This window comes from Psittacula echo (assembly GCF_963264785.1).
Source record: "Psittacula echo genome assembly, chromosome: Z".
NCBI classification, from domain to species: domain Eukaryota; kingdom Metazoa; phylum Chordata; class Aves; order Psittaciformes; family Psittacidae; genus Psittacula; species Psittacula echo.
Window position 1 is genome coordinate 99,374,388 of NC_137742.1, and position 25,291 is coordinate 99,399,678.

Consider the following 25,291-nt stretch of genomic DNA (forward strand, 5'->3'; position numbering starts at 1 on the left):
GGTGATTTATAATAATTCTTGTGCAGATCTATATATAGTTCTGGTGTGGTGAAAGAGGGAGCTGGGGAGGGAGGTGATGCAAAGCCTCGTGCCCAGCTGCCTGGTGCTGCTGTTAGAGGTCAGGTGAGAGGCTGGGGGTCTCTGAGTGGCTAGTATAAATGGGACTTAACATCCCCAGGACAAGTGACATTGCTACCTAGGATAAAAAAGGCCAAATCTGGGCTTCCTTTATACTTATATGGCAGCCTTTCCTGAGAAACAAAGGCATGCTCTCCTTTTGCCCCAGGGAGTATCCCACATGCCTATACCCAATGTGCGTTGTCTTCATACATGTAGGAGAGACACAACAAACAGCTAAAATTATTTCCCCAGCTGATTCCTCTCCTGTATACATTTGCACCTGCTTATTTTTTCTGCAATTGGCATTCCTGAATGTGAGAGGGAGCTCTTCAGGCAGAGCTGTGCCCAGATTCTCCATAATAAACCCTCAGAGGTAAATGGAAGTCCTTGAAATGTGGAGTCACACAATGGACTAGGCTCTTGGCCTCAGCCAATTTAAAGAAGCTTGATCAGCCTTCCTCTCCTCTGCTGTGTAACCACACTGAGTCCTCCATGCCTCAGATGGGACAGCTGGGCAATGGGCTTATAACCCTCCTGTTACCCCTTGCACTGAGTTGCTGCTGGCTGAAACAGTCTTTGATGCCTGGTAAATTCCTGACTATCTGTACAGCTCTTCTGGGTGATAGGTAGCCTGGAACACATCAAGTAGTTCGGTGTATTTTAATATAGTTTCCTCAGTAAGATCATACTGTCTTTTACAACAGCTCCACTAATCACTGCAGTCAAGTGCCAGCAACTGGACAGATTTATGAGGACATAGTATTGCCACTTATCCATATTGTAGAAGTTGAATCTCATACCCTTCCTCTAAACAGCATGTCAGCCCATATTGTAATACATTATCTGAGGTTATTTTCCCTCAAAGTATTTTCCATACAAAGAAAAATATAGGAGTTTTTTCTGTTTTCCAAAAGGTTTCCTTTTTTCTTTGCTCTTTCATGGAAATGGGCTCCTAGCAGGTATTTATCATGATAGCTAAATTAGCCAGTGCCTTTAATACTTGCAGCACACAGAAAATCACTTCATCAGCTGCACAATTTGAGCTTACTGGAGAAGACTTTTAAGAAAGAAACAGAATGAATCCTAGAATAACCATTTCTTTCCACTTGTCCCTCCAAGGCACCAAAGTTCAAGGTATTTATTTCTTTCCTTGTGTTCTGAAAAATCTGTGATGGTGGTTAATTGAGCGCTAAAAGCCCGTACGACTGCAGTTTCACTAAGATGCTGTATTATTGTTTTACTTCCAATCCTAAACTGCTATGAGGCAAAACAGGACAGAAACAACGGTTCTTTGGTGATGGAGATTCTGTACTGAAAGCAGCAGCATTCTTGTGAAAACAAGAGTATAATTGCATAGTCTGGGTTCTGTGTGGTCCCTGCGCAGAACAGCTAGGTGCCAAAATTATTCAACAAGGGCTGAGGAAGACCCTACCCTGCAAGGACACTATGCAAGATCACCATAAAGAGGTGTGTATTGGCATTCTTGGTTGAACAGTACAGGAGGAAGAGCTGGTTGGTGCCTCTGTGGCTCCTCTAACTTTTGCCTTTGGAGAAGACTACAGGCAGCCCTTAGTAGCTGCTCAGACATGTTCTTCAGTCCAGACATGATAGGCAGAAAAGTAGCATGAAACCACATTTATTACCATTACTGGGTCAGTCTCTCCCTGCAGTGACTGTCCAGGATGTGAGCCAGTCAGCAAGGGTATAACTCTCAGAAATGATGGAGATGACAGCTAGACATGTGCAGCTGCAAAAAGGTGATGGGTGAATATGTCCAAGACGCAGATATCCACCCATGGGAACCCTCCGCCAGCAGTGAAAACCTAAAACTTTAGTGTTGTCCCTCCAGTTTAAAAATGGAAATACTTATGTAGTGAAAAACACTCTGTATGGAAGTTTCTTACAAAACACTCTTTGGTTTTTTGAGAGGATGATCTCACTTGAAACTTTAACAAATGTGTTGGGATGACAGTTGCTACTTGCTTGTAAGGTGCCTTCTGCTGCCCTTTTCCATAGAACCAACACAGGTTCATGAAGACATTCAAATATCCCCTTGAATGATCAGTCAGTTACGGGTCAAGACGGCAGGCATTAGTGAAATAATGATTCATTAATAAATAATGAAAACATTTTAAGAAACTTTTCCCTCTTCCAATTTTATATCTGTTTTCCTTAAAAATATGTCTTGTAGCTGAATGCTGTAAAAATGAACCTTTTCTTCAAGGATCTCTGATTACCTACTTTGTGTTTTTCCAGCAGGTTGATGTAACTGGCTGTGGCTCTAGAAGACAGCACAGCCTTTGATCATTTCGGTTCCTTCGTTATTACCTGAGGGAGCCATCAGGAACTCTCTCTCATGTCCAAAAATTATCTAGCCTATCTTCTTGGATTTCTTTATTCAGTGAATTAGTTTTCAGAATTATTCATATTTGTTAAGAAGAATCACTGGCACTACAAGGTTAGGTTTCCCCTGAGCTATGTCGGCTCACAACCTTGCAAAGTGTTCAAAATGTGCACCTCCTGCTGTGTAACACATTAGAGATGAAAGCCCCCTCTGCCCCTTGCACTTGAAGAGACTCAGGCAATACCCCAAACTGGTGCACTTTGGTTCCAGAGATGATGGTAGAACACGGCAAGGTAAGATATTTGGCTCCTCTGTCCCTTCAACTGATCCACCTAGCACTTCAGGAGGCTCAACATCCACAAAGGCTCCTAGAATAGATCCTGGTAGCGTGATCGTGGCACTTCATTCAACACAGTTTTGTTATTTCCTGGTGGCAAAGCCTACAGGGCTGGGCACCAACGGGTACAGCTGGCTTCTCACAAATACATTGCTTCAGCTGCACAAATCACCCAAAGACAGGGACTACTGGGTATTTTTTCTAGTTCCCATAAACTGGTCATGATAAATGGTGTTAAGACATTTGCACTTTCCTATTTCAAGAATGATGACACAAAAGATGAAGCTTTAATTCAACGTTTGTAGGACATTAAGTTCTTGTCACCCAGCTGTGCAACCCCAGCCTGCACATTGCTGCTGATAAGTACTCATCCACCACTTTCCACTACCAGGATGCTTGTTCTGTACCTTCAGCATAATTCATTTAGCTACCCAGGACTGGAGGCTTTTCACCAAGCCTTTCTCCTCAAAAATCATGGATTCACATCAAAACAGCATTATTTCCTCGGTGAACTGGTTGTACCAACCCTTGTTTCTCTGTGGCCTACTGCTCTAACATCCGCACTTTTCTCTTTGGTACCTGAGTTCAAAAGCCATTTTCAGCAGGGTGACACAAGAGACCTGCGTTTGTTTTCCAACCCTAACAGACATCCTGTATGCCCTTGGGTCATGCAGCCACTCTCAGCCTCCTCTTGTTTACAACATCGTAATACGTGATTTGTTCCAGTTTGCATGCTGCATCACTGCAACCTCTCTCTATCTCTCCTAGATATTCCTTTCCCCCTTTCTCTCTCTCCTATGTAATCTGACTTCCACACACCCACCAAACTGCAAGAACTTGGGCTTCCTGAAGCTCCTGAGATATAATTAGGAAACAAGAAAAACTGATGATGAGTTGGTATATGGCTAAGCAAAGGCAGGTGGTTTTTTTTTCAGAAGGTTTATGTGAGCTGTTTCTGGTTTCAGTTCACATGGGTTCTTTCACCTTCTGAGTTTCTCTTTGACGTTCAGGTTTCTGCCTTTTTTTCCACCTGAAGCCAAAAAACAACAACAAAAAGCCATTTTTAAAGATAAACAAACTCTTAATTCTAGAATGGGACCATTTCTAACTTGTCAGTTTCTAGTTTGTTCAGTACTCAACATCCTGATACCTATTCCTATTAAAAGCAGTTATGCTCAGAGCACAAGGATGTTAGTGCATATACCTGGCTGTCATCAACCATCTTTGATTATGACTAAAAACAGAACATGTACAAAAATAGAAGCACCAAAATTAATCTTCAAAATGAAACAATTACTGGGGACAGTTCCTAACTGAGGTTCTTCTAGGTTTTCCATGGGATAAATTTCATTATCCTAATAAATAGGAAGCTGATATCAGCACATTCAAGCTCTGTTTGAATTCTATTGTCTTTGGTGTGGTTTCATTTTATTTTGATTTTGTACCAATGTTTAGTACAGCTGCTACTGTTTTGCACATAGTTAAGTCTAGGTGCAACTTATGAAACATAATTAATTGCCCATTAATGAGTTTTTGCAGAAGATTGGAGTCTAAATGCTAATCTGTGTTTCAGAAAGAATTCCAAATGATATCCACACTGCTTAGCTGCTTCTCCCTGACTTCTGTTTAGAGCGCGATTGGAAGAATTTGGCTTTAATGTTAATTAATGCCTTCAATTAGAGCTCATAATGTGTATTAGACCTCAGCCATTTCAATTTTATGATGGACTCATACACGAAATTTTCTGATTCTACAGTTAGTGAAAACAATCTGTATAAACTAAATCTCCATTTATTTTCCAGCCCAAAATAAAACTGTTCCCAGAACTGAGTCTTCTAAAGTTTCATACCTACTTGGCTACGTTTGTCTATCCTCTTTTCCGATCAACAAAGCAACCAAAACAGCAACCCAGTGCACCATCAAACAGCCCACCAGTGAGCAGAGGAGCAAACCACAGGAGGAAACAGGCAGAAACAGATGAGTGGGGAGAAGATGCTGGGGATGTTTCTCCTTCCTGCCCTCTCCTTTGGCACAGCAACACTGGAGGAACCTGTCGTTCTGTGGACAGGCAGAGTGAGATCACAGAACACACAAATGGACAAACCTATGCAGATCCCCTGTTAAAAGGCCTTTTTATCTATTCCTATATGGTTGGGTGATAGATACTGATAGATAGCAGTGCCACGGGTAAAGCCTTGCCTACCTACCAGCAACTTTGCTCCAGTACCAGGCTAAGCACAGCAGGGAAACACTCAAACCAGACCAAGTGCTTTGACCAGCTCCTTATTTGTTTCCCAAAGGATGCTTATATTTCCTCAGGACCTTACTGCCCTTGCCCTTGGCTGTGACTGTGAGATCACCTTATCCCACCTTTTTTCTGGGGTCATTTGCCTGTGAGACACAGCATTTGTAAACCAATGTACAAACTGGGCCTGGCAGTGCAGTAAGGGTGGACTGAGCTGCTGCCTTAGCATCTATCTGTCAAGGCAGATCATGCAGGTTTCCAGCTGGTGTCCAGCACTGCTACCTCAGGCTCTGCTTGCGTGTCATCTTCTCACTTGACATTGCGTGCTGCTGGCTGGGAAGTCTACAATCTGAGCATCTAGACCTATCAGTAGAGCGTTTTGCCAAATTATTTATTTTGCTTGTGTTTCATTTGGCTCTCCTCCCCAGTGAGATCAGAGATAAAGCATATTTACTAGTTGCTGCTTGCCCTGGCCAGCTGAGGAGCTGGGCTGGAGTGAAAGCAGCTGTTTCTGAGCAGCATGCGTGGCTTGTGCTCATTCTCAATTCCCAGTGAGCAGGATCCTTCAGTGGTGATGGAGTAGCTCTGAGTTTCAGTCTATCTGTCACTGCTCGACTGTTTTACTGTGCACACAATGCACTGATGGGCGACATCACTCAACTGCAACAAGTCCAGCTACAAAAGCAAGTAGCAGCAATTTGTAGCCTCAATGCAGCCATTTAATCATTCCCAACACTTCCCTGGTTGCCACTTTGGATAAACTAACTTGAGAATTAAGAACAAATATTTGACTCCCCCCTCACCCCACACCCCACACTCCCCACACCCCCCATAATTTTACACAGCCCTGTTTAGACTGTATGGTACTTAACAGGAGACCTTTGCCCTTTGGTTAAAAGCTGTGACCAGGAAATCCCACCTCCTTTTAATGAGCTTTTTTGTTCAGCTTACAGGGAGGGATTTGCACTCGACTCTTGTACTACAAATGCTTTGTCTGCTTGGCTTTTTTTATTCAGCTGATGAATAAAAAAAGCAAACGCCGAACTCTACACATGTTTCAGTCTCCATTAAGACAACAAAGAGCTCTAAATGCATGTCCTAGCAACAGCAACAATTTTTTTAGGAGAGTTAGAAGAAAGAAAACATGGTCATTTAAACTGTGGTGCTTTCCATAGATATTCCTTCATATTTTTGTCAAAAAAAGCTGTACACTTTTGACTATCAAAATACCTATCTCTAAGTAAAAGGACAGACAGCATTTTTGGAATCAATAGCATGCTCTTTCTACCGTGAAACAATCATATAAGCAGTCCAAGCAATGGCCTTTGTCAAATTTTTTACTTGCTTATGTCTTTCGACCGCATGCTGAGAACTCTCATACTCCACTGGCCTTGAAAGTGTTTTCCCTTATTTTCTTTTTTTCCTATGTGCCTCAGATAACTCTTGGCTTCCTCTAATCTCTTGTTCTTTCCTTCTAACCACACTTAATAACGATAGCAGACACTGGCATCAAATTATGAATAGACAGAAATGCGGAGGATTTAATGCAGTCACAACAAGAGACAATTCTGCAGGAATCTCAAGATATTTGAAGTAGATGAAGCAATGTGTATTCCAGTGGAGAGCAGCAGAAAAAGCCTCGCTTTTCCAGAGAGCAAAACTAAATCCTGTGCGTGCTTCTCTATGCACAGAAGTGGAGTGGGAATGATTCTCCAGCCCATTACACCACCACGTGTAGGCTTGCTAGGCTGGTTAAAACAAATCTGGTAGAATAGACAGGGAGACTCATTTATCAGGAACATATAAGACAGTATATTAAGCAAACTCTGCTGCAGGAGAAGGATAACAGGCCTTTTTTATTCTGGGCCTTGTTTTGGTTGTGCAGAAGTTGATGGCTTGGAGAATTCCATGGACTTTTTGGCTAGTTAGTGACTGCTAGCCCTTGCTGCCTCTTACAGGCCACCAAGCAGTGATAGCATTTGCCTTCTTATACGAAAGCCCCTGCAAATCTGCACCAGTTATGTTATTGGCAGATCCCTTGGCATCACTAATCAGACTATGTGAAGGTGGGGACCTCAAAGAAGCCTTGACCAAAGCCTGTGTATCTATCTGGGGTGCTCATGGCAGCCTGTGTGATCATCAGAGGTAGCTCAGAAAAAGCCACGTGGTTGCGGTGATCAGGTGAGACCAAACTATGGGGACCTAGCTCATGCTTAAATATGGTAAATTAAACAGAAAAAAAGGAAACTACTTTAGAAAATTACAAGGTAAAATTGACTTTTTCACTCATTACATTGTAGGTGTCAAAGGAGCCTGTATGGCAAATGTTAGCTACTCTGCAGAAGGGCTTGCTTGTACATTTTAGGTAACAACAGTTCTTTTCCCTGATATGTTCTGCTAAAGTTATTTCAGATTCAAAATTAGTTTTTCTTCTTGCATACCCTACACTGCCAAACCAGATCTTCAAATACGAGTCTAACATAACTGACCCGACATCAAAATAAACATTATCCAAAGGATTTTAGAATGCTCTACATCAGCATCTTTATAGAAAAAGAAAACCAAGAAATTGTTTCTACACTATGGCTAGAAAAACCTGGATGAAAACCTACCATTTATTCTAATGAGAGATTTCTGGCTGCAGGTGTTATTTTCAGGGTCCTGAACAGCATTTGCTCTGTATATGTGATCAGGGCTGCTAAAGAGGGAAATCATCAGGGAGGATGGGTGAGAGAAGGAAATAAATATTTCAGTGACAAAGGGTTCCCCACCACCACTTTTTGGGTTGCTTCTTAACTGGTGCCTGCTTGCAGCTACCAAAACCTTTGAACGTCCCATGGGAGAAGGAAATCATTTCAGCAGGAGATCTGGGGGATGTCACGGGTGTGTTTTACATGTTCCTGTACTATCAGTCCATGGAGACTCTTCCTGTCACCCTCAGGCAGCAGAAAATCATTGACCTCAGGCTAAATCAAAAAAAAAAAAAAGATGAAGAGTCTCAGGGCCGCACATTGTCATGTCTAGCTTTTGCTCCTTGAAACCAGAAGCTGGAGTCAAGCCTCTAGAAGCTCTAATCAAGCACACAGTGCTTTGGGACACCTAGGATTCAAACCCTGTGCTATGCAGACATCTGCGTAAGCAAAGCTGAAGACCACTTTGCCTCATGCATTTTGCATTTAGGTTGTTGGGTTGGACCTCTTCAGTTGAGGCTCCATATTCCCTTACCATTACCCCAAGGTGGGCACCTACAGTAGTGCCTTCAAAGCCTGTTAAAACATAGCAAAAGAAGCTGCTCCCTTGTTTTCTCATGATGATGAGAGAACTTACCCAGCACCCTCTGCTGTGTTCGGGTGTGTTTTCTGCTACTGGGCAGAAAATAATGTATTTCTTACTGGAGAAGAATTTGACTTAAAAGAAGAAGGATTTACAATTCACACTGTAATCAGACCTGCTTCTCCCTGCCAAATGCTCCAGACACTGGGATTAGCTTTATACCGCTCACATTTTACTACCTCGTGAATCTTTCATACTATCTGGACAGTGCTAAATCTTGCTGATAAGGGATGGATGCTGCGTCCACCTGAGAGCATCCCACAGTTTCAGCAGGGAGTCCTTTCACCAGGTCTAGTGTGTGAAAGGGGAAGCAATTAACCCCATCCTTCTGTTTCAAAAGAAAATGCAGACTGCCTCTGCATTTCTACTAAAGCCAAATCATGGATACTTGGTAAATGTCAGCCTCTATTGCAGTGTTTCAGTTGTACATTGCCAGAAGATAAACAGACATTAAGCTTTTTGGCACCTTCCAAGATCACAGCATTTTGCACATGTATGGGGGCAGAATCACAACTGTCCCAAGCAGCTGAGTCTCCCAGTGTGCTCCAGCTGCCTTCAGAATAAGATGATTTCAACAATTTTGACCCTATGTACATTTTACCATAGTCTTCCCCACCAAACGAGCCCCCCAGAGGAGAAGCATTTATGGGCCACAATGGTTTCAGCCCAAATGCTCTGGGAATCTGAACAACAGCTAATCTGTAACCTCCTGTGGATGCAGATCATGAGTTCTTGCACTTGGTGAGGGTGGCATGGAGAAGCATAGGCAGAAAAGTGGGTGATCACCCAGAGTCTGTTCAGTGTTGCCTGGCCCAAGATCTGACAGCCATCAAACAGTTTTCCAGATACAAGTCTAAAAGATGAAGTTCCATTATGCCTCACATAATGTTTTCAGTATCCCTCAATTAGAAACACTTTCTCACATACCTACTTTCATAAAATCACCCGCATCTCTGGTAGAAAGTTTTGCAATGATTTTTTTTTTTAATATATTTTCAGCTGTAAACAGCAGAAAACCCCCTTCAGGCACATCACTAGACCTTTTATCCATACGCAGGAAAAAGAATTGATTGATTCTGAAGTTAAACGTTGGCATCTGCTGTTATTCAAAACCAGGACCTTGGATACACTCATCCACCATGCTTTCAGCTCAGCCACCAGTGTGCTGCAAATGAAGACAAGCTGTTGTCAAATGAGAAATGCAAAATAGTCAATCTGTTTGTCTGTTTAATGTAACTGGGAACATAAGCTGCTAAAAATGCTACCATTCTGCACTGTCAGATGGGAGACACTCTCCAACAAACGAAAGCCTAATGACCCATTTTACTCAGGCGCTCTGGAGTTCCTCCTAATGGTATTTTCCATATGCACTTCAACATGCTTTTAACTGAAACTGCAAATGGTACTATTTTCTATCTAACACAAGCGTGTAATCTGTGTAGCATATTTTTTTCTCCTCTGGCACCATGAAGGAATGCTGATGTTCAAGGCATCTTGAAACAGTGAGCATATTGCTCAAGCATCTGATGCTCATCTTCTCTTTACACCTGTCATTGTACTGTATTAAAGGAAAAAAATCAAGTCATTAACCATGATAGATATGTTTTTAATAAGAAAGTGTTGCGCCTCACCAGGCAGATAAATAGCAAGTTTTAAGATATCTTCAGAGCCTGAGCATACAATTACAGAATAAAGTTAAATATGCTGGGGACTCTTCAAAGACTGCTATAACTTGTGAAGATTAGGGGTGTATCAATTACCCAAGCTACACATCTTCAAGAATTTTCTAGCATTAAAATTGCTAATTTGACTTTTCCTCTGAAAGTTCCCCATTCCCCACAGATAATTATGTGTGAAATGTTGCCTAAACAAAATGATGATTTGGCCAAGAAAACACACGTGGTCCATTTTCAAGTCAAAACCAGTGAAAAGTAATGCATGCATTGTCAGAGCAGGGCAAGAAGAAACTCTGCAGATCTTGGCCATTTTATTAAATATGCTTCAGGTTTGTATAGTAGGAATTTCTTGTTTCTGATTTCAAAACCCACATAACTATGGCGTTTTTCTTAAAAAAAAAAAAAAAAAAAAAAAAAAAAAAAGACATAACATTTATTCTCTCTTCAGAGGCAGCTTAATACTAGCCAGGTTTTTCTTTCTCCTTACAAAACACGGCAGCCCAGTCTGCTGGCATACACACAGGATGTACTCCTTTAAGCCATTATAGTCTCAGATCCAGCTTTATCTCCATCCCTGCTGTTATCACATTGATATTTTGTTAATTATTGACATGAGAAATGCTCAGTCATAAACTGAAGATCCCTGGAAAGCTCAGCTGCACTGAGATGAGCAGCAGAGCTCTGAGGGTGCCTGCTCCCTCCTGGCTCCCTCGCTCTTGGGGTGCTGATAGCATCTATTAGCAAACCCCCAAAAGCATTGAACAACTTCAGGCTCTACCTTTGCTCCTGCAGAAAAAAATCCTATTTGTTTGGTTTCCTCTCCACCCTCCAAAACACACGTTCTTTTCCCTGTAAGGTTGTTTGCAGCCTAACTGGGACCAAAGCAAAGGGACTAATGTGTCCCTGGGGAGGACTGGTCAGGGATGCTGTCGCAGATAAAGCCTGTCATCTGACCACCACGGATAGGCCTGCTGCATTCTCAGCACCGGATTCAGGGGGTACCACGCAGCCATGGTGCACACTGAATTCAGTGCTACTTAGCCTTTTAGAGAAGTGTTAGAAAACATAAAGGAGATAATTATAGCTTAAAATAGGGGGGCCTAGCAGTCTGTGACATGTCAGTGTGTGCTCAGAAGGGAAAGAGAAAGAAAGAGGAGAGAAGGAGCAGGTAAAAAAGTGAACGACAGAGGAAAAGAGTATTTTATGCAGGGGGTTAATTCATTGGCCAGTCATCTCCAGGATTATTGAGAAATTTAATATGATCTTGTAATTATCTACTCAGTAACCAAGCAGATTTTTAGTAAATCCTAAAAAAAATGGGTTTGCTTTATTGTGAAGAATCTGGTACCTAAGAGAGAGATTGCAGGGTAAGAGGGGAAAAAATCCATTCCTCTTTGCTTGCTATATGCCTCCCTCCTGCATAAATAAATCCCCAAAACCCAACATAAAACCAAAACCAGGCCTTTCCATCACAGATCAAAAGTCAGGCAAGTAGTGTTGCATTGCAGCTGCCTGAATTATACTTGGCCTCTGAATAATAAATAGGGAATTTCTCGAACCACAGGCTCATTAATGAGCACTAATTCAGAACTGATGGCACAATGTTCAGTAATTTAAGCAATGTAGACAATGAAGGTTCTCAACTCTGGTACAAAGAGTGACCTACAGAATCTTGCAGAATGAGTAATTACAGCTAATATCCATTTCAGCTTCTATTAGAACATCCAATAAAACAAGGTCATGACAACAGGCAAGGATCACATCCCGGCAAGCATCGCAGTGGGGAGAGATAGAGTCACCCTGGAGCAGGTGGATGGTTCCTATTAGTTGGGCTACTCAATGAATAAGGATGCTGACAGCCCCCGGAGGACCACGGGCGGTGGTGCAGTGAAAGTGTAGGCAGCTCAGGGGATACAGGAATGGTTTTCAAGAGCACAAAGGCTAGATGGAGATGCAGTTTGTCTACATCCATAACTAAGAGGCTCAAAGGACAAACCATGTGCTACTGGCTTATTTATGTTTTTATCCTTTCTGATAGCTTGGAATTAATATATAGAGGGAATGATTTGATGATTTAACAACTGAGGATGGACCAATGACTAGTTGCAACAAAGGAAAAGTTCACAGAAACAGGACAGCAATGGGTGCCTATAGTGTGAAAAATAGTTGAGTGAGCAGCAGCAGAGCAGAATGAACTGCCTGGAGAGTTTTCTATTTTGTACAGATGAGCGTTATTAATTCCTGAGAGAGGATGGAGAATATGGTCAACAGAGGAAATAAAGAAGCTATCTGCAATTTTTTTGTACAGGAAGGGAATAGGTGGCTGGCTGTCAAAACCAGTTTCTGGCAATCCTCACACAAACTGGTGCTTTTAGAAAATTGAAGGCTTATTTTCTTCTCCTCCAATGTGCTAAAATTTCACACAGACATTCAGACAACACAGGGCTATTCAAAGTGATCCCCTCCCAAAACAATTCATAGGCTGGAAAATGTTTCTGACAACTATCTGGGCAATAGTGAGAATCCCGGAGGGCATTGCAACCAGAGCTAACTGCCTAACAAATACAATTCGCAGCAAATGGTTTGACCAACTCAAAAAATCAACTCTTCTGGCTAAATCTTTGGCCCTCATGAGAGTTCATTGTGTAGCTAGAACGATGCAGTGTGGACATGCCATGAGCTCTTTTATGTGAGTATTTCCTTGACCCTGTGGAATAGTCTGGTAGAAAAAAGCTGGTCCAGAAATATCAGAGCTTGGTCTCTGCTGATCAATGTGGCTGCAAACAGCCATGAAATGGTCAACATGGCTCTGAGCCGCAGTTGTGGTTATTGAAGTTATGAGGTAGAAATGTAGGAATGACTGTGGCCAGCTTTGGGTGCTTGTCTCTACCCTTCCCTTCAAGTTTTTGTATGTCCTACTCTGTGTGTGGTTTTGGACATACAAAGATGTCCCACGGAGGGTAACTTGACGTAGCGTGACTGCCAAGTATAAAGTGTCTTGGAGACATGATTGGTGCTGCTCTCATACATACATCAAGGGCTGCAACAAAATGAGAGAAAAAGAAGTATTTCACTGAAGAATTAGGAGTCATAAATCCCTTAAGTGGACATGAGAAAATACATTTTTTTTTCATGAGAACCAGAACAAAAGACAGCCTCTCTTTCATTTACACCGTACCTACTATGTTTTGCTAATGGTGCTTCTCTGGCAGAATCAAGGTTTGGACAAAAGCCTTGATCACCCTAGAGGATTGATTAAATGCTGGATTTTGGCAACTTAAAAATGGGCTTTGTTGCTTAAGTGCTTGTGGTGGGGACTGATCCTGTGTATTTTTTGCACTACATAAACCCCAGCATCAAAATCCACTTAAGGGCTGTATTCCCATATACCTATTCTTATCCTGTGTGGCCCAGACACCAGTCTTCATCTAAATGTCATTTCATCTCCAGTTGAAAAGCAGCTGCCCTTACCTGCTGGTGAGTCCAGCAAGGTACAGCCCTCAGTCACTGAACTCCTGCAAAAAAACTCTTCTCCATATATTTTTCCTTACATGAAAAAACGGCCTCGTGGAAAGCTGCTGGAGGACATGGGACATGAGCAAATTATTAGGACCTTTGCAAGAGGAGAAAACCAGCTTTAATAACGGTAGAAGCAGGAGGAGCAGGGGAACCAGGGCAAGACCAGGACCATGGTGGAGGCACCAGCACAAGCCTGGGCAGCAGCCCCTGGGCTGCCCTGCTCTGCCATCCCACTGCCAGGGCAGAGCTATGCTTTTGTGTTGAATTCCATTGACCTTAGTAATATTAATTGAAGTAGAATTTTCAGGATTGGTCCCAGGGTTGCTGTAGCATCAAATGAATGCCAACAATTTAGATTACTTTCAGCAATATTAATTTCCATACTGGCTTGAGGAATTTTTCCTGCATCGCTTGAGAAAAGTACCTTTAAGAGCAGTGCTTTTTTTTTTTTTCTCTTTTTTCTTTTTTTTTTAGTATACTATCTAGTAAGGACTTCTGCTTTCTGTTAAAATGTGCTGATAGATATTTCTTGTCTGTTTAACTTTAACAGGCCTTGGTGAATACTTTAAGGTTTACAGCTCAAATGATTGTTTAGTAAGTAAACCTTTTCTCCTCCAGATTTTGGTAAAATACTACGTAGTTAAAATATTTTATTTGGATTCATACCTCATTTCAAAGTGTTGCTTATAATACCTGACAGGAGCTGAGCTTTAGTTAGCTATTTCTCCTTTTTTTCCACTTCTTTTTGGAAGAAAACAAGAAGTCAAACATTGCTTCTGACACATTAAGCATGACTACTGGGAAATTAAAACAAATGCTGGTACAATTCACAGGGGAAAAGGAACTTAAAGTTTGTTTATAAATTCGTTCCCAGCTCCAAACGCATGTCATAAATTAATAGGTCATCAACATGCTGTATTTAGCTGGCAGCAAGTAATTTTCTCTGAAGATATGAGACAGAATATAGCCAGAGTAGCAAATTGGCTGAAAGCAAAGCATTTTGAGTGCTTTGTAAAATTCATACCAGACAACTTCAACCTCCAACAAAATGGAAAATCTTTGCTGTCTCTGTACTTAACTCCAAGGATTTAGAAAACTGACTAATAATGCAAATACCCAGAGGTTAATAGCCTGGTGCCATAGCTGGAACGCAAGCCAGCTTACAGGAGATCCATCACGCACATATCCGGACAGTTGGGGAACATGCAGCCATGGACCAGGATACTCTGGATGCCATCAGTGCCAACATACTCATACTGGGAAAATTTGTTTCCAGGCAATCAGAATCATGACCTCATAGACTTTTACCAGCCTAATGCAGGCAAGACTAATCTTTTTGTTAGCAGGTTGAAAAGTACTCTGTGATCCCAACTGCAAAGCCATGTCTAGTAATTTGGAAAGTCACGTATTCAGCTGAGTGGGAAGTGGCAGCCTGATCAGGCCCTAGTGTCCTTGTAATGAAGCTTCTCGATTTTTGAGAGAGATTTTCTCCAATATAAGGGTAATTAATCACCTCAATTTGAACTCAAAGGGAACTTTTACTACTTCCCTCTACAGATATATCCGTACACAGAGCAAACTCAGAGCAAAGGAAGCTTTGAAGAATATCAAGACCTGGTGTTAAAATTAAATGTGTTTCTCTAGTTCCTGGTCTAAACTGCACTTTTTTAGCCTGTAAGGTACAAGTCACCCGGAGGTGGTGTGAGCAGCACAAGGCACAGAGCAACCTTCAGCCCTGGGAGCCCTTTCCCAGCATGATGCCAGCATGGATTATTGAGGAATTAAATCAAGACATGGCCTAAAGAGCTATTGGCTTGTCTCTGAAGACAAAAAGCCTGAACCAGTCCACACAGAGCCCAAATAACAGGCTTTATTCTGGTCTGCTGAAGAGCAAAAAGAAGAGTATGGCTCCAGGGCCAGGCAGATGGAGGGCTATACGAGCAGACCCACTTGCTCTGGTCTTCACTATCAGCCTTGCACTTTAAAACCCACTGTTTAATATACATATATACATATATATATCTGCTCATGCTTTAAAATTCTTTCAGAGACGGGACGAGGCAATATTATCTTTGAGAAAATGCAGATCCTAACTTAGTCTCCCAAAAGGAAAATTACTTACTTGAGCAATTCTTGGTCGTTATCCAAATAGCCTTGTCAAATTATTTAAATACCGCATTGTGATATTATTGAAGTTGGTACCAAGTTACTCTTGGCAGAAACAAGTGTTCACTGGCAGGTGCTGAGTAGATGAGCTGTTACTGCTCCAGCTCTCTGTGTCAGCAGCACGGCTGGCTGCTGCAAGGGATTTTAACCAGGGAGCCCAGCAAAATGCCCTCCCCAAATGGGTTACCTTTCCTAAGGGCTTCTGGGGTGGTTTGCTTTTACCTCTCAGAGGCTGGTTACCTTCCTGCTGTTACAGTGGAGCAATGCCAGGGGTTTTTGGGGATGGATGGGAGAGAAGCATCATAAAGTTGCATTCAGCACAAAAGCCACCCACTAAGGAAGAGCTTTCTCTTCTGTCTTTGAACAAATTCAGTATGTAAATCTCTAGAGAGGAAAATGGAACTTAAGAATTTACCTGCTCTGTATTAAAACGGAGGGAGGAGAAAAAAAAAAAAGATTTAGGCTTATGCATTTTTCATTATTCAGGACCCACTCTACCAATGTACGCTTAATGCTTTTGCCTCTGCTATAATTTTAGTTGGAAAGTTATCTAAAATGCAAGACTCCAGCAGTGATTCACATACGTTGTTTCAGAAAGAAGTTCATAGCTAGTGATACGCCAACTCTGTCTGCTGTCCAGCTACAGTGTTGGGAAGGACAGGAGGAGATAAGACATCAGTGGAGGAAGCTTGGTGTGTTGCTTGTCTTGGACTTTCAAATTCAGCTCTCAGCCGAGGAAGATCACACATGTTTGTATGGTGTGGGGCTACCACCCTTGCGTACCCTCAGCAGAGCTCCCATGGGACCCCTCTGTCTCCTCAGCCCCATGGAGGGTGGCAAGGGAAACCGGTTGTGTTCAAGGACTACACACCAAACTCCTGCTGACACAGCATTCACAAGCAAACTCCAGTTGAATGCTAGAACAACCTCCCTGTGTGGCAAAGACAGCGAGAGACCCTGACAACAGCCTCCTGCTGTATTAGTGTGCATGGAGGAATGAGATTGGGCTCTCTAAGCTTGGCTGGGCAGCTGTGAAGTAGGATCTGTTGGATCATTTAGTCCTCACATCCTCTAAGAAAACTCTTGTCCCCTCAAATATCTTGTCAAAGGTTTTGTCCAGTTTGGCTGTAAATGTCTCAAGTGATAGCTTTTCCATGACTTCCCTTGGGAAACTATACCTTCCTCTAACAGCTCTTGGTAAGAGATCATCTCCTGCTATTCAGCCAACATTTGGTTTGGCTCAGTTTCGTCCCATTACTCTTAGTTATATCTTCACGTAGCACATTGACATGCTTAATATCATCTGAACATTTTTGAGAGTTGAAATTTATATTAGCTAGACAAGCACAAGGAAATAAACAGAAGATAAATTTTTCTGTAGATATTATTTTCTATGAGGAAGTCTATATAGAATAAAGCCACACTCACGGAAGGAATTAGTAAACAGACGAAATGAAATGACAATGAGATGAAGTGACAACTGTGTCACTTTTCAGTTAAACTGGGATGACAAGTTTGTCACTTTTTGTCTGTTCATCTTTACCCTTAGGGTAAATATTTCAGTATTGCTGTGCAATAGATTTCACTTTAGGCTCCTGGAAAACTACTGTGGCACAAATTCTGTGCCAGACAAAACGGCTACAACTGCATCGACCTGTATATTTTCTAGCCAAAAATTTTCTTCTGCATTTCTATCCAAGGATGCCTGCTAGCTTACAGGAGACAGCACCCCTGCTTGTGTTGGAGCAGCATACTGGCTCCAGGACTCCATCTTGTCATGCAAATTGATTATTTCCACCCTTCAAAGGTCCACGTCTGAAATCCTTATTATGCGTTTAAGTGTGATCTTACCGAAAGAGTCCAAATCTCTCTGCCAGAAAACTCTTTTTCTTTCTCTAGAAGCTCATAGGGAACATGCCTAGACTGTGCTTTAGCGAGGTGAAGGCGGAGACAGACTTAAATTAATATATCTGGGAATAAATTATTTCTAGAGTGTCCTGAGCCAGCATCATATGAATAGATTACCATGAAGCACTATGGGAAGCAATAACTCATCTGAAAATCATAGTTTAAAACACGAAAAAATCTATGAAAGCTGAGGATAACTATCTAGCCTCTTACTGTCAGTGATGACAAGTGCTTTGCAATCTGCAAAGTACCTCAGGAACGTTGTGGGCCACTGTGTCTTCAAAAGATCCTGGTTTATTTCATTTGGCTGGTAGCAGTGGCAACGTCAGCATTTCACCAGCCAGTAAACACCCCCTAAGAGGCTGGTAGGGCCAGAAATACCCATAACTATTCCATATAGAGGAAAACAGGAGGTGCCCCATACCAGCTCTACTTCTGCACTGGGAACAGAAAGCCGTATTGTGGTCTTGCTTGCAACTGCCAAAAGCAGCTTTCACTGGTCAGGTCTTTCCCCAAGGCTTGGGCAGGCCCCAGGAAGTGTGAGCATTGCCCCCTCCAAATTCATGAGGCAAAACTGCATCAGCTGTGTGCCTACTGTGGGACTAAAGACTGCGGCTCTTATACATCATCTTTTGGCCTTTCATGCAAAATAGTAGGATTAGTGCCACCTCCACTTTTCTTTTTCACATGTGTGCCAAGCTGTGTTAAACTAGTTCAGACATTTTAACCACAATCAAGAAACTTTACAGATTGTGTTTTAGGAGGAAAAAATCACCTGGGTTTCACATCTACGGCCCCAATACCATTTAAAATTAAGAAGACACTACATTAATTTTGTCGCTAAATAAAACATGGAATTTTCTTCTAATTTGACATAATAAACTGGAGAGCTAAATGCCTCATGGTGACAGAAATGATAATTGCCAGCAAGGAGAAATACAGTTTTGCAACCTACCTGGTGCTTTAAACTTTCTTATTCAAATCACATAGCTGAGGCCACAGAGGGAACCTCAGTTTGTACCTCAGCCTAGAGGTTTTATATTTAGCATTCCGTGCTCTCATCTCGCTATACATCTGTACAAGTCTATTTAAACTCTAGAATAAAATATATATATATATTTTAGGTATTCACCTTGATCACACCTCATTCCTTTCTTCTACATCACTCTCTCCCTTTTCTCCTAATCTGCCTACAGCTGTGAAACTTGAAAAGTGCCTTTTGCATTTGCCCCCAGTACAGTGACATGGCTCAGCAAACATGAGTAGTGCCTCGGGAGCTGCAAGGCATCATCCTATACTCTGAAGGTCATTACAACAGCGATAACGATGTTCTTAACGCCTCACCTGGAAAGTCCAATGCAAGTTCCTCATTAAATATAAAAGTCTACACGACAACAGTCAGCTCTGTGGCATGCATGGCCAAGGTAGACGTTCCCAAGGCACAAAACCAGTAAAAACAAAAGCACAGCCTCCTATGCACAGTGATTTCAAACTCCACAGAGTATAAAGGGATGGAAGACCAATGGTGTGGTTAGTGTGGTTCGTATGTGGCTGCCCTCCGTCAGAGCAACATCAGGGGAGCAGTATGGTGCATCTGCAGCACCTTCTCTCCATGCAGCAGTGGTCATGCTTCACCAAAGCAGGAGAAGAGATGGGACACACTGGACATACTGTCAGGAGGGGAGATGACAATACATAGAAACGTATGCTAACTGTCTCTAATGTGGCCAGCTTTGTTAGCCATAATGGAAAAGGCATCAGTAACATGGGCTTCAGCAAGGGATAAACAAGCTCTCAAGAGACTTTGGCCACATTCTTCTGTTGTCAGCCTGGGACAAAGCTCATTTCACTGCATCTTAGATAGGATTGTGACTTGAGCAACAAGACCAAAGCAATCTTGAGTGCATCTCCAGGTGGCTGATGATAAATCTACTGCTTGGAATACAGACATGCACACAGAAAGAAGCCTTATCTGGTCTCATTCTGTCATCCCAAATCTAACCCTCTCTTAGCAGCCACAACTGACAAAACTAAATCTGACTTAGGTATCTGCATTCAGAGTTCAGTTTAACACCTCAATTCCTTTGAGATACAGAACTCAGGTATTTGGAAATAAGCCTAGGAAAGTCATCTGCTTTCTCCTGAGCGCCTACCTAGGAAAAGATAAAAAATTCATCTTGAAAACAAAACTATGGGGAAAACAACCCCACACCAAAACAAAACCCAGACCTTTCTTACAGACTACAGTTAATCAGCCGGACACTTTGCACATCTGCAGACAAGGTCCAGCTTCGTCAAGATGTCTAGAAGCTGTCTAGACCTGCAAAAGCCACTTAGTCTGCTAAGACTTCTTCAGAAGTTTTGAAAGACATCTGTGCATCCTTCTGCATTTTAAATACTCTGACACTTTGAGAAATCCGCCCAAAGGTCCTGTTGCTGCTGCAATTTTTATAACAGTGGCACTTCCCATACGTAAATACTGAATCCTAATATTTTTTATACAGCCCAGTACTAAAGTAAGCTGGAAATTACTTTTGTTGATTCTGGGGAAGATATGATGCCATGTGTTGATGCATTAAATGCCTGTGCTTTGTCATAGGACACATTTTTATACACTACTTCTACAGGGTTTCTGCTGCACTTTAACTGATTTTCTCTGCTCAGCAAAAATAAACTCCAAACAATACAATACCACTCTCATACAGCTGTAATCATAACCTCACACAACTTCAGTCAGAAGCATTTGTTCCACTAAAAAAGTTCCCTACCTTATTTGTATAGTTCTATTTAGGAGTATAAGACTTGTTTTAATATTACATAAAGAACCAAGCAACTGTTTGCTCAGCTGTGGCAACAAGAAATATGAAGAAGGTACATATGTCCAAAAAGATAATATCTGACTATCAAAAAAATCCCAGAAATTAGTTGTGAAATGAAGTGGAATATGTGAATGGTTACAAAAAACAACTAAATTAATTTACATGGGCAAAATAAATGGTACATGAGAGACAACTGCCACAGCAGAGTTATTCTCCTTATTCAGAATAAATAGGATTGGATATGCCCATGCATGTGTGCATTTATGGGTATTTATGTGAGAGAGATTTATTAAAATGTTTAATGAAATTGCCACGGTTGTATCAAGTTGCACGCAGTGGTTTGCAGGCCTAATTCTGCTCATGTTAAAGGCAGTGGAAATAAGAACAGTTGACTAATTATCACTCTGTAAATGCTCCAGAATATCCATGTTGAATTCTAACAAATTACTAGAACCTCGGGGAAAGAAACAATGCTAATTAAGATGAACTTTAGGTGTAGGATCTAATTAATATGATCTTTACGTGAAACTTGTTCCAAATGAAGCAACTTTAAAAGTTATACGAATAAATGCCTTGGGCTTTATAGCACTAAATAAGTCAAAAAATAAGGAAATATGTTCCTTAAAATCAGCAAGTTACAAATCAAGATATTAATATGAGTGCTTTGTGACTGCAAGAGTTTGCTTCAGCAAAGATTCTGATTTGCTTTAGCTCTGAATGCCACTGTTGGTGGAATGATAGATGCTGCTGATTGTTTCTAACTGGTGCCACACACAGATGCTGGGGGGAAGCAAAAGGATGGCAAGAATACACAACTGACTTTTGTTTGGGGGCAAATACTGATTTCAAGGTCTTATAAAAAATGATGTATCAGTATTAAAACAAGAACTTAAAACTATGTCTTTAGGTAACTTAAAAGATTTTTCTCCTGTTTCATGGAAGTCAGCGAGATTCCTAAGCAGGAGAAATTTGTGCACCATGTCAAGGAAATAAGGTATATGGGGCATGTATTGCTTGTGCATTCATGTATGGGTACACATCTGTACAACTCAGATGCATGGGGACCTAAAGCAAAGGAGACGATAGTGATATTTTGGAAAGAGAGGGAGAAAAATGAGTCTCACCATACTATTCCTGTTCTCCTTCAATGCAACCCTTTTCACCCAGCTGTTTGTAAAAAGCCTGGCTGGCCAATGCTACATATAAAACATCAGCCTCTGTCAGTTCCAGGGCAGAGAATCACTAGCCTATGGGCAAAAAGGCTTTAGGAATGTGCCTTCACACAGACAGATAGTGCTAGCTCAGCAGGATTCAGCTCCATCAGCCTCCCTGAGAGAAATGAGCTCAAAATTAGATGATGGAGTTCTCCATGACACTGGGAAAGGGACTCCGCTAGTTTCTGAGGGCAGTTACTCTAGGAATATCCTTCCCTCCTTATTTCTTACAGTCCTGTTGCATTCCCCATCTGGGGCTAAAAGCTGAACCTGCTGTGAAACCCAGAGCAGAGCTCTGGACCTCTCCTATAGCACCTACGTGCCAGATGGACCTAATCCCCTGGCTGGAATCCAGAATCTCAGCATGAATCCTGATCCCATTGAAACCACTGGCAAGAGTCCCACTGGTGTTAGTAAGGTCATCCTCTGGTCTCTGCACCAGCAGAGCTTTTGGGAGATGCTTCCATACAAGATTTCTTTTTTGAATGAAACTGAGTTGACTGAGAACTGACTTGTTCAAACTATAATAAAGAAAACAGCAATGAGGAAAAAAAAAAAAAAAAGCCTATGGGAAAACAAAATAACCAACAATTACTCTGTTCTGAGCAGATAGAATAAAAATATCAGATGCAATAGATGGACATACATTAGCGTTTTGGCTTTGCCTGCTAAAGTGGAATTCCTCACATGCTGACCTCCTGCCCTCCTCCTACTTCTATTTTTCTCTCTCACCACTCCATGAGAAAAAAGGGGGAGAGGAGAAAGAGAGAAAGAAAGGCACCCAGATGCAAGCAAGGGAGGTGGGAGAGAAAGCATACGAAAAAAGACAGCAAAAGAAAGAGAGAGAACAGAAAAAAGGGTGAAAGAGAGCAACAAAACAAAAGCAAACAAGAGTGAGTGGGAGAAGGAAAGAAAAGAGAGAGAAATCAATGCACTGCCAGTTGGGTTTTTAGGGCTTGTGAAAGTTATGGGGCCCTACATGAAGAAGGCATTACATTTTTTGATCTGCAGCCAGATTCTTAATGAAATAGGAGGGCAGCAGGGAGGCTAATGTGATTCAGCATCTAAAAGCAAGCAGTTGCATCAATAATCTTTAGCACTGGCACTTGTGCTAAGACAAAACATAACAGAGTTTTAGAAGACAAGTTGTCAGTGTGATTTGGGGGCCTTTCAGTTATTCAATATAACTCCATTAGGTTTTGGAAGCATAAACAGGTAGCAGGGCTTTGTGCAACTAATACTCTTAAACCAGTATGTAATTAAAATTAAGCCCTTTGGAGAATAATTCTACTGTATATTACTAGAGGTGACCTCTATTTTATCAATCTCTAGTGAATAACACTATTTGTTTTAGCTTTACACACTCTCAGTCTAATAAACATAACTATGAAGCAGCAGACTGTCGAACTGAACAGTGCGCACTTGAACTTGGGCTGGTTTTGACTGTGCTCTGTGCTAAGCTCTCATTTCTCAGTGAAAGCAGCTTTAGAAGAGTGCACTCTCTTCCACTGCTGCCTAACTTCTGCCTCACTTGTCTGGGGAAGGTTTTTGTGAAATTTATTTTTACGCAGAAATATTTTTCGTTTTTTTCTTTTTTTTTTTTTTTAATGTGCAAAACATTTGGGTAAACTATGTTAAAGGAAACTTTTTTTTAATCCCTTCAGTTGGAATATTACACAAAACTGAGACTGACCTTTAAGGCTAAGCTTTGCAAATCTGCCACTGCAAGGAATTTGGGTATGATGAAATTCCCACCAATGAAGACATCTCACTTTAAGTTACTCTATGCATGACTTGATTCCCCCTTAAATCCCCCACATAGAGCACAAGCTCATTGAAGTTGTACCTTGGGCCTTGTTAGAGTCTGATGCAGGAAAGATCAGCACTGAGGGCTCTGATCAACAGAGTACATTGAAAGAAAAGGCCATAGGCTTTGTAGTGTCAGGAGTACAAACTGTTGGGCCATTAGTTAAATACATTGCCTTTTCAAAAATTTTTCCAAAAAATTTCTGAAAAAAACGCTACTGAACTTAAACTCCTGTGACTGCTGGTCACTGGGCAGAATGGGCTTTCCAAAAAGAGCACCCCAAAAAGACTCCTACATTCTTGCAGGTGCATCTTCTCACCACAGAAAAAACCTCAGGTATGAAGAGGATCTGGCCCATAAACACTTGACTTTAAGGTGAGGATTTAGCCCAAGCCAAGCAAAGATTATGTTTTGCAAACACCTCAGCAAAGCCTGAAGCATTATTGAACAAGTTGAGCAGTAGAATTACTAAGATGGAAGATGCCAAAGTAAGAAGTGTCGGAGTCACAGCATCGTGAATCTTAGTTTCTCACTTAACCATGTAAGTCAGTGTAGTGTCTCAGTAATGATCTCCTAACACCGATCTGTGGCAAGTATTTCCACAGGCTAGCTCTCAAAGACACAACTTAAAGGTGAAATTTTGGTTTTATTTTACCTTTTCAGGTCTCAGGATGTTTGTTTGCTCATAATGTAAACCACCTACACGTAAAAGTGACACTGACAATAATTAATTTTGCTGAACTGATACAGAAAGATCTGGGAATGGGAACTGTGAGAACAGCCAACAAAAGCAGATTTTGCAACACTATTTCCCCCATTTATCTTAAATACAGCATTTTGTTCACTGTTCTACATGCCTATTTATATTAAAATAATATAGTAAGCCTATTCTGAGCTAAAGAAAAAGATTCAGCTAGTGAGACAGTGTAAAAGAACCTGAAATATTTTACATCCCAGACATGTAAACCCCCCTCATTTCTATCCATTATGCTTGCAGAGACTATTTTTTACGATTTTCTCTATTTCTTGCCATTAATATGGTTTGAATTGTCTGCTGGTCTCCTATGACAGCACTGTTGTCTGTCTTCTCCATTAATCTTCATAAATTTCAAGAAATACAATGGCCTGGCCTGCACCCTTCAGGGAATTGGCAATTTAAGAGGGCAAATGTTTTGGGGAGTCAGTCTGAATGCCTAACCTGTGTCTTATGACACAGTGGCAGAGCCCAGGGTGGTGATGGAAGGGCAGGGGGTGTCTTAACCCTCTTTCATACTTTGCCTTTTTAAAGTGTACTGATTTTTCCAAGTGTTTTTAAGTTCCCAGGAAGGTCTACACAATTTAGGTTGTGCAAGAAAAAAGGATGAAAGCATTCATACATAATATTTGTATAATATTTGGATAGGGAGAAGTATTGCCGTTGGATGTCTGTTGATACCTGTTTGGTGCACTATGCCTGCACCTCCAGCACTCCTTAAGCTCCTGGCCAGGGGTGTGAGGAAATCATTGCAAAGAAGTTTCAGAGATCTCCAAACTTTGTGCTTTGAGGCTTTTATTATTAAAAAAAAAAAAAAAGAAAAGAAAAAAAAGAAAAGAAAAGAAAAGAAAAGAAAAGAAAAGAAAAGAAAAGAAAAGAAAAGAAAAGAAAAGAAAAGAAAAGAAAAAGAAAAACACACAGCTTGCAGCTTGGTATTACTGCAGAAAATTATACAACAATTAATAACAATTTACAAGGCAGCACAATATGTGACAATAGGTATAAGGAGCAGTGTAAACAAGTATGAAAACATTGAGCAAAAATTTCCA